At 42.5% G+C, this 17,154-nt stretch overlaps 1 pseudogene; it reads right to left on the minus strand.

The window, feature by feature from the left end:
- On the minus strand, positions 388 to 1,658 carry LOC100525881 (annotated as a pseudogene).

The following is a 17,154-nucleotide window of genomic DNA, read 5'->3' on the forward strand; positions in this document are numbered from 1 at the left end:
GGCCAAGAATTATCTACTGGGTTGGACATTTAAATGAGGAGGCTGGGCTGGATATCCAAGATGGCACACTCACACAACTGCCAGGTTGTCAGCTGGGAGCCCAGGGGGGCTATTAACCAGACCACCAATACATGACCACCCATGTAACCTGGGCTTCTCCTGGGTGCTGGGTTCCAACAGGGAGAGTTCTGAAAAGGAAGCATCCTAAGAGCAAGCATTCCAAAAGAACCAAGAAGAGGTTGCAAAGTTTTTTTTTTTAAATAAATACAAAAATAATTTAATACAAATTTCAAAACATTTAAATACAATCAAGTTTCTTTATAAGAAAATCTGGGATTTGAACTTTCGCAGGGGTGTTGCTTTTAGCTCATTATTGCAGGCGGATCTTGTTCTTGGTGGCATTTCTTTGAAGTAAAGTAACCATCCAAGAAGAAGGGTACATTTTTTTGTTATTAATTAAAGTTTCCAGGATCAACATAAGGATAAGTGAGGAATTCCCCCAGTTTGTTGCCTTCTGAATCATAGAGGAGGATTTGGAAGCAAACATCACAAAAGAAACATGGGTCCCCTGTGCAAAACTGTCATTGTTGGTCACCATCTAGCTGTATACATTTTACAAACAAAACATTTTCTGGTCCAGAGCCAATGCTTCTTGATAAGAAGGGGATAAAGTGTCCTATCCAAGCAGTCATCAGGATGCACAAGCCTTAGGTCAGTAATGACAACATGTGTTCACAGTCTCCCTGGTGACAGTATAAATAAGGAAAACCCAGTTTATTACACAAGTCATTGAAGGTGAAATCTTCCATCTTGGCAGTCTGAAACTTTCCATAGCCTCTATCATGGGACTCTGACCACTCGATGATGGTTCTGCTCAAATCTCTGCACTCAGGGTATCTTTTATCATTGTAAAATGTTCCTTCATAATAAAAGAAGGCTGATTTGCATACGTCCTTACTTTGCGGATGTGTTCAGGGGCTTGATCAGGAGTGTTGCTGAATTCCCCACCAATCTGGAGGTCACTGACACAGCAAATTGCATCCATGAGCTTCTGACTGCCCAATACCAGTAATGTCTCGTATGGTTTGTGTTCTTTATGCTTATGAAATATAACAGGGTACAAGATATTCATAAATAGGATAAGCTCTCCTTCTTCAATCATGTCTGCTGGATTTTCAGGCTTTTCCCCATGGCATGTAATTCCATCTCATAAGCAAATGTTTGTCTGCAGATCTGATCTATTGTCACGGTTTCTTTCTGATGTTCCAGAAGCCTCTTTCTAACCCCCAAGTCACTAGGTCAGTATTCTCTGGGACAACTTCTGCATCCTCCCCTTCCTCAAGGCACTTCAGTTTATCAAGGCCCCACTTTGCCCTTAGCTCTGCTGCCTCTGCTGCTGCTTCCAGGCTACAGCCCAGATCCCAGGCCACGGCAGTATCCTCCTGGCGGGAATCAGCAACCAGGTCACCCCTGGGCAACACCAGTGCCCAAGGCTCCTTCAGTGACAAGTCCCCTTCTCCACGCAGTAAGCCATGTCACAGCTCCCTGAAAGCACCCATTGCCCACGTGGAAAGCATGTGTGTGTTGAGCTGAGGAAGGTTGTACTCTGGAAAGTGGCAGCTGCCACTGCTAGAGACCAGGTCCTGACTGTCCCCCATCCTGCCGCATGCTGGACTGCCCCAACTTGCAAAGTTTCTTAAGATCTAGTCTCAGGAGCTCCACAGCATCATTTCCACCAAATTCTATTGGTCAACTGTGAGTATCAAGCATAGCCAGACTCAAGTGGAGAATATCATCAAGGGTACAAATTCTGGGAGGTGTTGGGTTGATCTTTGGAGACCAACTAATTGTTATGTCTACAAAGCACAAATCTTTATGTTCCCCTCTTGGAAAGAAGCCAGAGAAGGGAATCTAGCCTCCATGAGGCTTTGGGAATGGGGAAGTTCTTACAAAGTAGATGTTAAGCCAACTACTTTACTGAGAGGCAGATCTGAAAACAATGACAAGCAAAGTAAACACCAGCTATAGATACATATTGAAATCTAATCCTCCCATATGATCTGATTTTACACAAATAATGGATTCTTCAGCATCTTCTCCAAAGCACTGCTACAGAGACAGCCCTCTGAAGGTCTCATGTGTTTTGTGGCATACATGTAATTTCTTCTTTTTTATTTATCCTGCCTTGATATATCCTGCTGACTTAGAGGCATTATGGCATAAGTAAAAAGGCAGGTTTTGGAATCAAACAGCCCTGAATTCAAATTCAGACTTTTACCCATACTCTGAGTTCTTAGGTAAGACTTAGCCCCTCTGACATTCTGCTTCCTCATCTAAATTACAGGGACAATAATACCTACATCTATGGCTAAGTATACGTATGTCTGTCTCTGTCACTGATACACACAGTTGTTGCATATTTGATTCAGATCCTTTTCTCGAAAGCTTACAATATCAAATAGAAAAACCTAAATTACATTTATATCTCATTTTACAAAGAAAAAAAACAAGGAAAAATTAAATTACTTACTAAGAACCTCAGCAGATCAGCAGCCTCAAAGCACTAGCCCCAAGGGAGCGTCCCTGGTCCATTTTGCTCAGTAGTGGGGGCTTTGCCCAGTAAGGTCCTATATCCAGGAACATCTGGGTCCTAATAGTTTTATATCTAGACAGGAAGACTATATGAGGCTGGTATAGGAGGGAAAGAAAAGGCATAACATAAAGATTATTTTCATTGCACAGCACCTATCTCAAAGCAGACATACAGTAACAACTGTTGGTGGATGAGTAGGTAGACGGTAGGTGGATGATGGATAAGTGGATGGACAATTGGATGGGTTTTAATTGCAAATCCTTTTCCTCCTGTGGGTGCCAGAAGATGGGAAGTCACTTCCACCTAAGGAAATTCCTAGCCTTTCCATACACTGTAAGCAGAGAGAGCAGCAGACCAACTCTTTCTTTCCGCAGCTATTCTTTCTACCTTAGTTTGTCCTCTCAATGTTATTTTCCTCTTTCCTTCTCCACCTGCCATAGAATACTTAAAAGGAGAAACCAAGAGCTAAGGGAGATACCTGTGGGCTCTTAGTGTATAATGGGGGGGGGGGCTTTCATTTCCTCTTTGTTTAATTCTGAGAATGCGGTCCTATCCCCCAGCTTCCACATTAGCATCGGGCTCTGGAAGTTTTTCCAAAAGGCTGCTCTTATATCAGAGGAGGTTGAGCAAGACTTTTCTTCTTGCCCTGGAATAGGGACAGAGCTCGTGGCTGAGGACAAAAAGAACATAAATACACCACCCACTAAAGTGACCATGACCAAGGACTTTCTGAAAATCATCAGACCTGTCCATTTTCCTACTATATCACCACCACCCCACCTCCCCAGACCCTACATGCACAAAACCCCTTTCAATGTAATCCAAGAGAGAAAGAGAGGGGATAGAGAGTTGTAATAGAGAGTTACCAACCTCATGGGTGCTTGAGGAGGAACACTTTTTTGTGTGTCTTTTTAGGGCCACCCCCGTGGTATATGGAAGTTCCCAGGCTAAGGGACGAACTGGAGCTGCAGCTGCTGGCCTACAGCACAGCCACAGCAATGCCAGAGCTGAGCCGTGTCTGCAGTCTACACCATAGCTCACAGGAACTCTGGATCCTTAACCCACTAAGTGAGGCCAGGGATTGAACCCACATCCTCATGGATACCAGTTGGGGGTTCATTACCACTGAGCCACAAGGGGAACTCCAAGCATTTTTATACTAGACCAGAGAGGTGCGCTTCCCCGCTCCTCATGAAGCCAAGCCATGACAGAATGCAAGATAATCACTTTCGGAGACTGAGGGTATGTGAAAAAGTGGAAGCTGGCACCTCACCCTCACTGAATACTCACTGAACTGTACAATCTGAAGTCCTAGACTGGGGTTGTCACCCAAGTGGGGTGTTTTAACATGTCTCCTGAGAGAACTTGACATGCCCCTTCTAGAGTGTGCAGATATCCATGAATGCAGAGTCTTGTGTCTGATGCTCTTCTGGAGATTCATGAAGGTAAAATCCTTGCTAGGTAGCTCTGGGAAGAAGATGGAGACAACAGTCTATCAGGGGTTTCACAAGAGGGCTCTAGTAGTTCCCATGGCTACTGCATGGAATGTGGAGCAGAAGGAACATGGAGTTAGAGGGAGGGTAGATGTGGGGGGCTGCTCAAGGGGTTTTCAGGTGAAGGGGAGTAAGCTCCCCATTTACCCTAGGGCTACCCCTTCCGCTGAGAAAGTGCTAGTGGCATGGAACACTGCTGGGAGCCAAGAAAAACACAGCTACCTTCTCTCAGGGGGTCCTCAACAATATAAAGGTCCAGAGGGAGATGAACAATATCCTTAGATTTTCAACCACATTGTTTTTTATAGATAGGGCCACATGGCAGCAGAAAGATCCAAATGAGGTGTTCTCGTTGTGGCACAATGGGATCAGTAGTGTGTCTGCAATGCCGTGACACAGGTTTGATCCCCCGCCCACACAGTGCACTAAAGGATCTCGAGCTGCTGAAACTGTGGTGTAGGTCGAAACTGCAGCTCAGATCTGATCCCTGGCCCAGGAACACCATCTGCAGCAGGACGGTAAAGTAGAAAGGAAAGAAGGAGGGAAGGAAGGGAGGAAGGAAGGGAGGGAGGGGGGAAGGAAGGAAAGAAGGAAGGAAGGGAAGGAAGGAAGGAAGGAAGGAAGGAAGAAAGAAAGAAAAGGAGAGAGACAGAAGAGGGATGGAGGTCCAAATGAACCCAGACCCAACCAAAAGACAAGCATTGATTCCTTTCCTTACTCAGGCTAAGCTCTCGCCCCTCCATCCCTTCTGCTTGACCCCATTCAAGAAGGTTCCAGTGGTTCTCAACCAGGACGGAATGACTGCTGTAGGAGATGTTTGGGAAAGTGTTATACATCATGAAGACTGAAGGGTGTTTTGGGAATCTGTGTGAGCGTCAAGTGTTAAACATTCTGAAATAGACAGGACTGTTCTACCCTAAGAATTTTCCCACCCCAAGTGACAAGGGGACTCTTCACAGAGAAACTGACTGTAGAGCCAGGAGAGGGAGGAGGTGGGTATCTCAGGGTGACCTCAGGGTAGACTGTTTCTCCTCCATCACCACCACCCCAACTCTTGCCTATCACCCCGTCTCTATCCCAAGAAGCTGGATTTGTGGGAAAGTGAAAGGGCAGCTTATACACCCCTGCCCAGATCTCCCAGACCTCAGGTCAAACCTGTAGATTGGAAGTGGGAGATCTAAATTGAGTCTGAGGCCAGTGATTTCCCACTGTGGCTGAGCAGGTTAAGAACTCAACTAGTATCCTTGAGGATGAGGGTTCAACCCCTGATTTCTCAGTGGGTTAAGGATCTGATGTTGCCATGGGCTGTGGTGTAGGTCGAAGACGCAGCTCAGATCCCACATTGCTGTGGCTGTGGTGTAGGCCAGCAGCTGTAGCTGATTTGACTCCTAGCCTGAGAACCTCCACATGCTGCGAGTATAGCACTAAAAAGACAAAAATAAATTATTAATCTGGAGTTCCTGTTGTGGCTCAGTGGTAACGAACTTGACTTGTATCCAGGAGGATGCGTGTTCAATCTCTGGCCTCATTCATTGGGTAAAGGATCTAGTGTCACCATGAGCTGCGGAGTAAGTCGCAGACACAACCCGGATCCTACATTGCTGTGGCTGTGGTGTAGGCTGGAAGCTGCAGCTCTGCTTCTACCTCTAGCCTGGGAACTAAAAAGACCAAAAAAAAAAAAAAAAAAAGAGTCTGAGACTGACACTTTAAACTACAAAGGACTGAAATTTTTATAATTGAAAGGGAGCATCAAATTATAGAATCTGCCAAAGATGTGAAAGGGTGGAAAATGGGAATTCAGCTGAACACTTTAGAAATCAATGATTGTAAGAAACGCAATGTTTCATGTTTATACCCCACTTAGTTAAAACTCTTCAGGGCCTCCTCCATGAAGGGGAGTAGGGTCATGGTTTTCAAACACACAAAGGAAGGAAGGTCACGGAGAACGTTTCTGTCTGCCTCACTGACCACTACAGATAAGCCACTGCTGCTACCCCAGCTTGGAAACATTTCATCCTGTTTCCGCCAAGGGCCCTGGGTGGAGCCCAGGGGTTGCCACCTAGGCTGTGGCCAGCAGCTGGAAAGCACATCAGAAGCCTGGTGGGGGTGCTGGCCCAGGGCACAGATGCTGCCTGCACTGCTGTTAAGGTAACAATGGCTAAATGATCATCATCTCCCCCTGCCACGGCAGGTGCTTGATATCAGAGCTCACGGCCAAGTGACCAAGAAGGAAAATGCCCAGCTCAGGGCAAGCTGAGCCCAGATGAGGAGGCCTGGGAGCATGTGCCTCCGGTACACATCTGTCAGCTCACACAAAACATAGCGCCCCAATCCCATCTTTCCTTATGATTCTTCCTAATTCCCTTCCTCTCAATCCCTTTCATTCATATTTACAGAAACAAATAATTGGAAAGTGCCCCATTAATAACACATCAAAAATGCCCTCCCTAATTAAAAATGCCAGTTGGTATAGGCGTTTGGAGGACAATTTAGCGGTATCTATTTACATTTCAGTTGTGCTTCCTCTCTGACCCAAGGCTGCTTCTAGTTATTTATCCTGTGGGCATGTCATTCATAGCTGTACCTCCTGTACTTAGAGCCCTAGAACTGTGCCAGGTACACACACACACACACACACACACACGCACGCACGCACGCACACACACATGTATATACATACATGTTATACAAATAAATATGTGTGTGTGTGTATGGCAGTGGGTGCTCCATAAAAATGTTTCAAATAGTAAATGAATGAACATATAATTACAAAATAAATTGGCAAGCAGACTAACACATATGTTGTAATTCCACCTAGGCTTATAAAAAGCACCAATTATATTTTTCCTGCTATTTTTTTGTTTGTTTGTTTTGTCTTTTTAGGGCCACACCCTTGACATATGGAAGTTCCCAGGCTAGGGGGTCAAATAGGAGCTACAGCTGCCGGGCTACGCCACAACCACAGCAACTCAGGATCCAGGCTGCATCTGCAACCTACACCACAGCTCACGGCAATGCTGGATCCCTGACCCACTGAGAGAGGTCAGGGATTGAGCCTGTGTCCTCATGGGTACTAGTTGGGTTCATTTCCACTGAGCCACGACAGAAACTCCTTTTTCCTGCTGTTTAAGAACAAACATGGTAGACTTTTTCAATTCACAGCACATTATTGGAGGTACAGAAGTTGGCCTGCTCTCTGTGCACCATCACCTCATTTTATTGCTTCTTTTCTGCCATCCTATCCTTACCTCCATTCCCTGTCCCACTCTAACGTTTATAATAAATGTCCTTGCATCTTTACATATAATTGAAAGATAACGTGTTTATACATGCGTTCTTACTTTTTGCATTGCAAATGATATTGCATAAATCTTATTCACTTTCTTCCCTTTTTCACTGTGTTTTTAACCTCAGTCATGGGTACCTCTAGCTCACTGAATTATGACTGCTCTATGGTATGTATTCCACACTAGCTGTTCACCTTGGTTTACTTCTCCATGCTCACTGCTATAGACAAGTCCTTTCCAACTTCCTACCACCACAAATGATTGGGAAAAAAAAATGTCTCCAGTGTGGTCCTTACAGACCCATGCAAGAGTCTTTCTGGGACATATGACTAGAACAGCAATTGTGTGTAATAGAGAATATGCATTCTTTTCAGTTTCACCAAGGAGTTCCAGACCTCTTTCCAGAAGGTCTGTACCAACTCCTCCCTGCCAGAAACACATATAAGTTTGGCTTTCCCCACCTGAAATTATCTGACCAACACTTGGAATTACCAAGCCTTGCAGTGTTTTGTCCATTTCATCCTTGTCAAGTGGTATCTCATTGCTTAATTTGCAGTTCTTTTCTTTTTAGTGATTTTTTTTTCATTGTAGATGGTTTACAATGTTCTGTCAATTTTCTACTGTACAGCAAGGTGACCCAGTCACACATACATATACACATTCCTTTTTCTCACATGATCATGCTCCATCATAAGTGACTAGATATAGTTCCCAGTGCTACACAGCAGGATCTCATTGCTTATCCATTAATTTGCAGTTCTTATTTTAACAAGATTCCATGTTCTTTTGCATGTGCACTGCCTTCTCTTGCTGGAAGATATTAGAATTTTTTTGTCTTTGAGAATCTTTATTTTCATTTTAATATATCTAATTGATGGGTGTCCTATTCTCACTGATCTGAAGGAATAAGTGGCCGAGATCCATACATTTCTAATGGTGAACAAACCTAAACAGGCATTCATCTTCCATTGAAACTGCCTGCGAAATGCTGAAATTCCTTTTACAAAATCTTTGTCTAGCAAAACCCAGTCTCTGCTTCGTATGCCTAGTTGCTCACTGTGAGAGAATTCCTACTACAGGGATAGACATTTCAGCTGCTTATTCCCCTCTTCCTTCTGTTGAGTCAAATACTTGTCCAGGCGCAGGGGCTGACACACAGCAGGTCTCAATAAATAAGTGCTTGCTTCCTTTCCTATTTTGCAGTCCATGTCTTAGGCAACAAATCCTCTGCTAGCCTTTTGCATATCTGAAAATAGCCACCTCTCTCTCTCAGTATTTGATCCTCCAGCTTAATATCTCCTGCCCACAATACACCTCACGTATGCAACTTTTTTAAACCACCAATTCCCTATTTGTTCTTTCAGAAAACACTTCAATTTAAAATACTCTGATTGCCTGAAATGTGGTGACCAAACAATAGCCCTCCAAGTAAGTTCTAAACAGCACAAAGCACAGTAGGTCTGTGACCTCCTATGGTCTTCCTGTAATTCTACTATGCAAACTAAGGGCATTTTCCCTTCTTAGTAGCAGCAGCCCGCCTGATGGCTCACTGAACTTGAGGCCAGTTCAACCCTCCAGGCCTTTTTCACATGAACAGTTGCTTATACTGGTGGAATTTATTTGGGGGGCTGCTTGGATGGGCCAAAGTACAAACTGGAATCAATATTTGTGGCTCAACCTGACTTTCAAGTGCTCTTCTCCAATGTAATTCATTTAACTTCTAATTTTTCTCTCTTCCTTTCTCTTTTCAGCCACTATATGGTTGATCAGACCAGGGTTCAAATCCTGCCTCTGCCTCTTCCAAATTCTGTAACCTTGGGAAAATGATTTATTCTCTCTGAACTTTTGTTACTATGATTGCCTTGGAAATAATAACCTTTACTTAATAGTAGTCTAAAGTGCTATAAAGGTTAAATGAGATTTAATAGCATAAAACATCTGACTCACAGAAGTCCCTCAGCATGCTGGTTCCTTTCTCCATACTTTTTGCCTTTCCCTCCTGGATCACAAAAGGGAAAAGAAAGCACCCAGTACCTCTCAGATAATCTAGATTCCTGACTCCCACAATAAAATCCACCAGTCTGCTTTCATATTTCCTCAAATCTGTGCTCTCCAGTACAAAACACATTAACTGCAGATAGGTTCATTTGTGCCATATACTAGATTCCTTATATAAGTGATATCATTTGTCTTTCTCTTTCTGACTTACTTCACTTGTTATGAGAGTATCTAGTTCCATCCATGTTGCTACAAATGGCATTATTTTGTTCTTTCTTATGGCTGAGTAGTATTCCATTGTGTATATGTATATACCACATCTTTTTAATACATTCATCCATTGATGGACATTTAGGTTGTTTCCATGATCTCAGTTGTCATGAGGAGTGCTGCAGTGAACAGAGGGGTGCATGCATCTGGAATGGATAAGCAATGAGATCCTGCCATATAGCATAGGGAACTATATCTAGCCGCTTGTGATAGAACATGGTGGAGGGTAATGTGAGAAAAAGAATGCATATGTGTGTACACACACACACATATACACACACACACACATACATGTATGTATGTATGAATGTACACACACACACACACACACACATATATATATATATATATATGTAAGTATGATTGGGTCACTTTGCTGAACAGTAGAAATTGACAAAACATTGTAAATCAACTATAATTTAAAAAAAAATTTAAAAAGCATAACACTAACTGACCCCAGATAGTGGAGGAAGAAGTCATTGTGGATCAAGGTGTTCCTCTTCCAGGTGACATTTGTAGCTCCACAGAAGTTTCCCAGATTATCAATGCTTTAATGCTTTCAAGATCAAAGTCAGAGCATTAGGGTACAAAGTCAGGCAGATGGGATTCTCCCCACCTCGGTGGTTTGATGTTGGCATGGCATGACTGTGATATGGCTCAGTGGGAGACGGCAGAGATGGGGGCACCAGACTGAGGAGCCACATGGGCCCTGTGGCCACCACATAGGAAAGGAGTTCTGCATGGTTCTCATATCAGCCGCCGCTGCTCTGGCTACATGTTTGCAATCACACCTGAGGTGGCCCTGCCCATTATCAGAAACTGTTGAGGGAAAGAATGGTTGGTGGGAAATTGTATTTGTGGTCCTTGTCACTCGCTTCAGCCCACCTGATTTGGCACAGCTACAGTGGGCAGCATTCCATGCCATGCCAGATGCCCACTCAAGCTCCTACCAAAGCATCCCCAGCTTTTCTGCTCAGGAATTTTCTCCAAAACCAAGGAAGACTCCTGAGCCTGCATGGAGCCAGACCCCAGAAGAGAAAAGAGAAATAACACTTCCAAAAGCAACCTTGAACTCATGGGTAAACACCCCAGCTTCTGCCGATGGAAGAATCATTCTGAGGTGCTTTCTACAAAGTTATTCAGAGCCCCAGTTGCCCACAGCAGCAACCAACTCAATAAAACACCTGTATTGGATTTTCTTCCTTCCCTGTCTCATCCTCCCTACTTTCTCATTACATTTCCTGGGATTATCTCCCCCAAACTACCAGCTCCCTGGTTTGTGTCTCACTCTGCCATTGGAGATATTCAACCAAGGTTTTACATAAGCTAGAGGTATGGTGACTTTTTTCTTCCTGTTAACATGACACTACTTTATCTTCAGACAGATGTTGCCTGAGAAATAGAGAAACTTATTCAATGTTACCTGGGACACCTGGTTATTTTGCAGCCCTCCTTCTATTGCCAACAGAACTAACCCTTAATTCTTCCTTCTGTGAGCTTTGGCATCTCATATGTGCTTTTATTACTCACTTGTGACATTGTCACACAGTTACTTGTTAAATATCTGTCTCCTTCTAGATCTAGAAATGCTAGATCTATATCTAGAAAAACTGTCTGATTCCAGTTTGTATCTCTAGTACCTAAGCCAAAACCTGGTATATAGCATGTGTTCATCAAGTATTAGTGAATTAATAAATTCCAAAGATAGTGAGAGGGCTTCCAGTTCAAGATAACAGGCTAGGAATAGTTATTTCCTCTCCCTTCTGGACTCTATTGAAATAATAAGTATTAAAATGATAATAAACTTGAAATAACCAAAGCACACTGCAAAGAACATGAGCAGCCAAGAGAGTTTGGCAAGAGTCTAGACAATGGGAAATACATGAAAGTCTGGTGATTAATGAAGGAGAGAAAAGAAGCCACTGTTCAGGATTAATACTACAGCTACAGTGGAAGCAATCACTGGACAAAATTCCAAGGGAGACTAGATTTAAAGGTGGTAGGTATCAGGAAGATGGAAGCAAGAAGTGCCACTAAAAAAGGTGTATTAAAAAAAAAAAAAAAGGAGTTCCCGTCGTGGCTCAGTGGTTAACGAATCCGACTAGGAACCATGAGGTTGCGGGTTCGGTCCCTGCCCTTGCTCAGTAGGTTAACGATCCGGCGTTGCCATGAGCTGTGGTGTAGGTCGCAGACGCGGCTCGGATCCCGCGTTGCTGTGGCTCTGGTGTAGGCCAGTGGCTACAGCTCCAATTCGACCCCTAGCCTGGGAACCTCCATATGCCGCGGGAGCGGCCCAGGAAATGGCAAAAAGACAAAAAAAAAAAAAAAAAAAAAAAAAATGGTGTATGACCTAAGATCTATATCAAGAACAATTCACAGATCTTCCTGCTCCTTCACAAAGAACTGCCTAAACTAGGGAAGAGTCAGAATGTTCTTCTTCAAGGACATTTGACACGCTGTCTGGGGAGAATTAAGTTGACTTGTGCAAGTATTGGTGCTCCAAAATAAAGTCTTCCCAAAGCTGGCATTTTTTCTCCCCCCCTGTACTAGCTAGCTCTCTAGGGACTCGCTGGAGCAAAGCATGACAGTCAAGAAGCCATACTAATATAAAAGGAACCTTTCTGCCCTCACAGTTGAGGAAAGTCTGCTCCATGATAGAGAAATATTAAGACAGAGAGAGAGAAAAAAAGAACAAAAGAAAGGAAGGGATAGAAAGGAAGAAAAGCAGCGATAGAGGAGGGAGCGAGGGGAGTAGGGGAAGAGGAGAAGAGAAAACTCAGAGATAATAGAAGAGATCTTTTTTATTTTTATTTACTTATTTTTTGGTCTTTTTTTGCCATTTCTTGGGCCACTCCAGCGGCATATGGAGGTTCCCAGGCTGGGGGTCAAATCGGAGCTGTAGCCACCAGCCTACGCCAGAGCCACAGCAATGCGGGATCCAAACCGCGTCTGTGACCTACACCACAGCTCACGGCAACACCAGATCCTTAACCCACTGAGCAATGGCAGGGATCAAACCCACAAACTCATGGTTTCTAGTTGAATTTGTTAACCACTGAGCCACGATGGGAACTCCAGGGATCTTTTTTTAAAAATGCTGACATCTTTCCAGATTTTAAAAGAGACTATATCCTTATAATGGGAACGAAATGTTGTTTTAAAAAATATAACCAGGAAATTAGTAGAAGCCAGGGTTTAAAATATAATTACCATTATAGAAAGTTCAATAGAAGGGTTGGTGGGTAAAGCTGAAGAAAACTCTCAGAAGGTAGAGAAATATAGATACACACAACATAGATGAAATATGAATGTATATGGAAAAAATATGTGATGGAGATCAAACTAGAATACCCACTATCCAACTAATACAAATTCCAGAAAAAGAGAGCAAAGAATACTAAAAGGATATAATTATCAAAAAATTATAGAAGATGTACCACATCTTAAGCCAGTCATCTGTCATTGGACATTTAGGTTGTTTCCATGTCTTGGCAATTGTAAATAGTGCTGCAATGAACAAAGGGGTGCATGTATCTTTTTCAATGAAAGTTTTGTCCAGATATATGTCCAGATGAATGGATGAGGAAGATGTGGTACCTATGCACAATGGAATACTACTTGGCCATAAAAAAGAACAAAATAATGCCATTTGTAGCAACATGGATGGAACTAGAGACTCAAACTACATTAAATAAGTCAGAAAGAGAAAGACAAATACCATATGATATCACTTATATCTGGATCTAATATAGGGCACAAATGAACCTATCTGCAGAGAAGAAACAGACTCATGGACATGGAAAACAGACTTGTGGTTGCCAAGGGAGGGGGGAGGGAGTGGGATGGACTGGGAGTTTGGGGTTAGTAAATGCAAACTACTGAATTTGAAGTGGATAAGCAATGAGATCCTGCTGTATAGCACAGGGAACTATATCTAGTCACTTGTGATGGAACATGATTGAGGATAATGTGAAAAAAAAAGAATGTGTGTATATATATGTATATGTATATATATATATGTATAACTTGGTCACTTTGCTGTACAGCAGATGTTGACAGAACATTGTAAATCAACTATAATAAAATATTTAAAAATAAAATTAAAAATTACAGAAGAAAGCCTTCTATAAGTCAAAAAACATACGTCTTCAGGCTGAAAGGAATACCATGTTTGGAGAAGAAGAAAAGTAGCATCCGATTTCTCAGCAGCAACACTAGATGCCAAAAAAACGCTACAGCAAAGCCTTCTAATTTCTTTTTCTTTTTTTTTTTTTTTTTTTTTTTTTGTCTTTTTGCCATTTCTTGGGCCACTCCCTTGGCATGTGGAGGTTCCCAGGCTAGGGGTCGAATTGGAGCTATAGCCACCAGCCTATGCCACAGCCACAGCAACTCGGGATCTGAGCCTCATCTGCAACCTACACCACAGCTCACAGCAACACCACATCCTTAACCCACTGAGCGAGGCCAGGGGTCAAACCTTCAACCTCATGGTTCCTAGTGGATTCATTAACCACCAAGCCATGATGGAAACTCCAAAGCCTTCTAATTTCTGACGGAAGATAATTTTCAACCTAGAATTTATACCCCAGCAAATAATAAATCAGTCAAGAAGAATAAAAGCCATATTAGGTCGTGCAATGATACATCACAGAAAAGAGCACCTTTACTTAAGAAGTTGCTTGGGAATATGCTCCCATAGAAGAAGAGAATAAAAAGAGAAATGAAGGTTTTGCTTTGTTTTAGAGGCTGAATATAGGTATAAAATTATATTGAGAGGAGAAGAGGCAGGCATGAGGTAAGTGGTGTAAGTGAGCTACATTATCATCAATAGAAAATGCTAAGTTGGAGAAACTGAAACTTTTTCTATAAGTACATTTTCTAGGCTTATGAACAGACTGATCAAAAGAACCCAAAACATAAAGCATTGAAAGTGGCTGCTTCTGGAGAGTGATACGGGGTAGAGAGATGTAGAGCTGGGTGCTGACTCATTTATTATAAGCCACTAGTTCTATTTTAATTGTTTAGCCAGTACATTGATCACCTTGATGAAATTTTTGTTTTTAATACTTTCAAGATTTAACAATACCTCAACTTATGAACATCACTTATCAATACACTGATAAATGAAGTACAAGTTTATAAGGTATTCCAATAATTACATTGCTCCAGTGCCTGTATCTCTAAAATGCAGATAATAATGCCTGCTTCATGGGGATGATGCAGTAATGTTTGAACTGCACATAGCATGATGCCTGGCACAGCATCACCTCTTCATGAATGGTAGCTACTGTCATGAGAAAAGACAGATGATACTACCTCTGCCACTGACTACAAGCTGTGCAGGTTGGGTAAGTTGTATTTTCCTCATCTGTAACTTGAGAATAATAGTAGCCCTGGCTTGAAATAAGTTAAAGCATATAAAATGTTTAACACTGGAGCTCCCGTCATGGCACTGCAGAAATGAATCCAACTAGGAACCATGAGGTTGCGGGTTCGATCCCTGGCCTCGCTCAGTGGGTTAAGTGAGTTGTGGTGTAGCTCTCAGACATGGCTCAGATCTGGCGTTGCTGTGGCTGTGGTGTAGGCTGGCAACTACAGCTCTGATTCGACCCCTAGCCTGGGAACCTTCATATGCCGCAGGTGTGGCCCTCAAAAGACAAAAGACAAAAGTAAAATAAATAAAATAAAATAAAATAAAATCGTTAAATAGATACTTAATAAATGGTGGATATTATTATTATAAATAAATCTTTTCTGTGGTTATTTTGATAATTTTCCCCATCAGGTATGTCTTATATGATAGGGCATATTAGATTCATTCAGACCCACCCGAAAGTGCCTCTTCTCTTAACATCCTCACACTCGCTTGCTCTACTCTGATTCTTAGGATGATCACCAAACTTAATATTCTGTTTATCAGTGCTTCCCATCCACAACTTTGGTGTTTTTTTTTATGGCTGCACCTGTGGCATATGGAAGTTCCAGGGCTAAGGGTCGATTCAGAGCTGCAGTTAAGTTACCCCACAGCCAGGGCAACACCAATTCCAAGCCCCTATTTGAGACCTATGCTGTACCTTGTGGCAATGCCAGATCCTTAACCCACTGATCAAGGCCAGGGATTGAACGGGCATCTTCACAGAGACAATAGCAGGTCCTTAACCTACTGAGCCACAATGGAAACTCCCTCCTATCCCAAATTTAACAATGAACCAGAAAGAAAAGCAAGTAAGTTATCTTCTGTGTACTCCTGTGGGCCCCAGAGCGAGGAGGAAGAGGAGGAAAAAGGAAAAAGAGAATCGATGCCATGACTTCTGTTATCAAGGATGGGAGTGAGGGGCTGTAATAAGTAAACAGTGATTTAAAACATGCATTGCTGTTTAGTGGGAAACGTTGTTCTAGTACATGCAATACAGGTGTCTCATAAATAATGCTGTAGAATGCATTATTTTAAAAAGTCCATGAGAGCATGGAACAAAAAATAGCTGGATGTTTTTCCTTAGCTTTTGAGCAGAATTTTTTCCCAGTGCTCAGAATAAGAAAGACACACTGTCAGAGAGGCACGTGTGTGGTTACTAACAAGATGCGGGAGGAAGAGGGCACAGACCCTTGACGTGTGCTCCTCACCAGACACTTACCAATATCTCGTTTAATGCTCACAAATAACCCTTAATGGGTGTAGGTTTGATCAATGAGGTAAACGAGGCTCAGAGACATCAAATGATGTGTCCAAGTTCATGCAGCCCACAAGGGCTAGAACAGATTTGAACCCATGACTCCAGAGTCTATACTCTTTTCACCAGACCTCCCATGATGTCAACCAGACCTCTACCACCTCCCAGTGTGCCCTGGTTGGGGAATCTGAAGACAAGGGTTTAATTCCTGGCTTGACCACTGAGTAATTTAGGTCAATTTATCTTTTTAAAGGTTTTTCTGACTCCACCCGAGACAACTGTACTTTGCATGGCATCGTTAAGAACACAAAAAGAATGAATTCATGTTTATAAAGTACTATGTAAAGCCTAAATATATGCTTATTTTTAAAATATTCTTATAGATGGATAAAATTATACTCTCAAAAAGACATTCTAGGACCCCAAACTAAGATTAGATTTCAATATCTCTATTTCTTAACTAACCAAACACCAAATAATGTCATTCCAAACAGCATAGATAATGTTTTCTTGGAGCCTAGAAAATAAATGTCAATACTTGTGGTAGGTTCTGAGAATTTAAAAGCACTAGCCCCAGAATAAATATATATTGGGGGGAGAGGTAATACAACCCAGGCCAATAAATATTCATCAAAAATACTCACACAGAAAACATGTGGGACTCTAAGTGTGTTGGTTCAAAAGAAAGAAAGTTACTTGATGCTAAGATTGAGCTGTGATGAGACTAACTTAGGGTTCTCCTGACTTCCTGTGACAGCACTGTTCCCCACCGCCCAAGAAGACAGGGCAAGGCAGGAAACTCATGTGCTCCTAGTTACATGGAAATGCACTCCCCATGTCTG

This window comes from Sus scrofa, chromosome 8 (genome assembly GCF_000003025.6).
Source record: "Sus scrofa isolate TJ Tabasco breed Duroc chromosome 8, Sscrofa11.1, whole genome shotgun sequence".
Classification (NCBI taxonomy): domain Eukaryota; kingdom Metazoa; phylum Chordata; class Mammalia; order Artiodactyla; family Suidae; genus Sus; species Sus scrofa.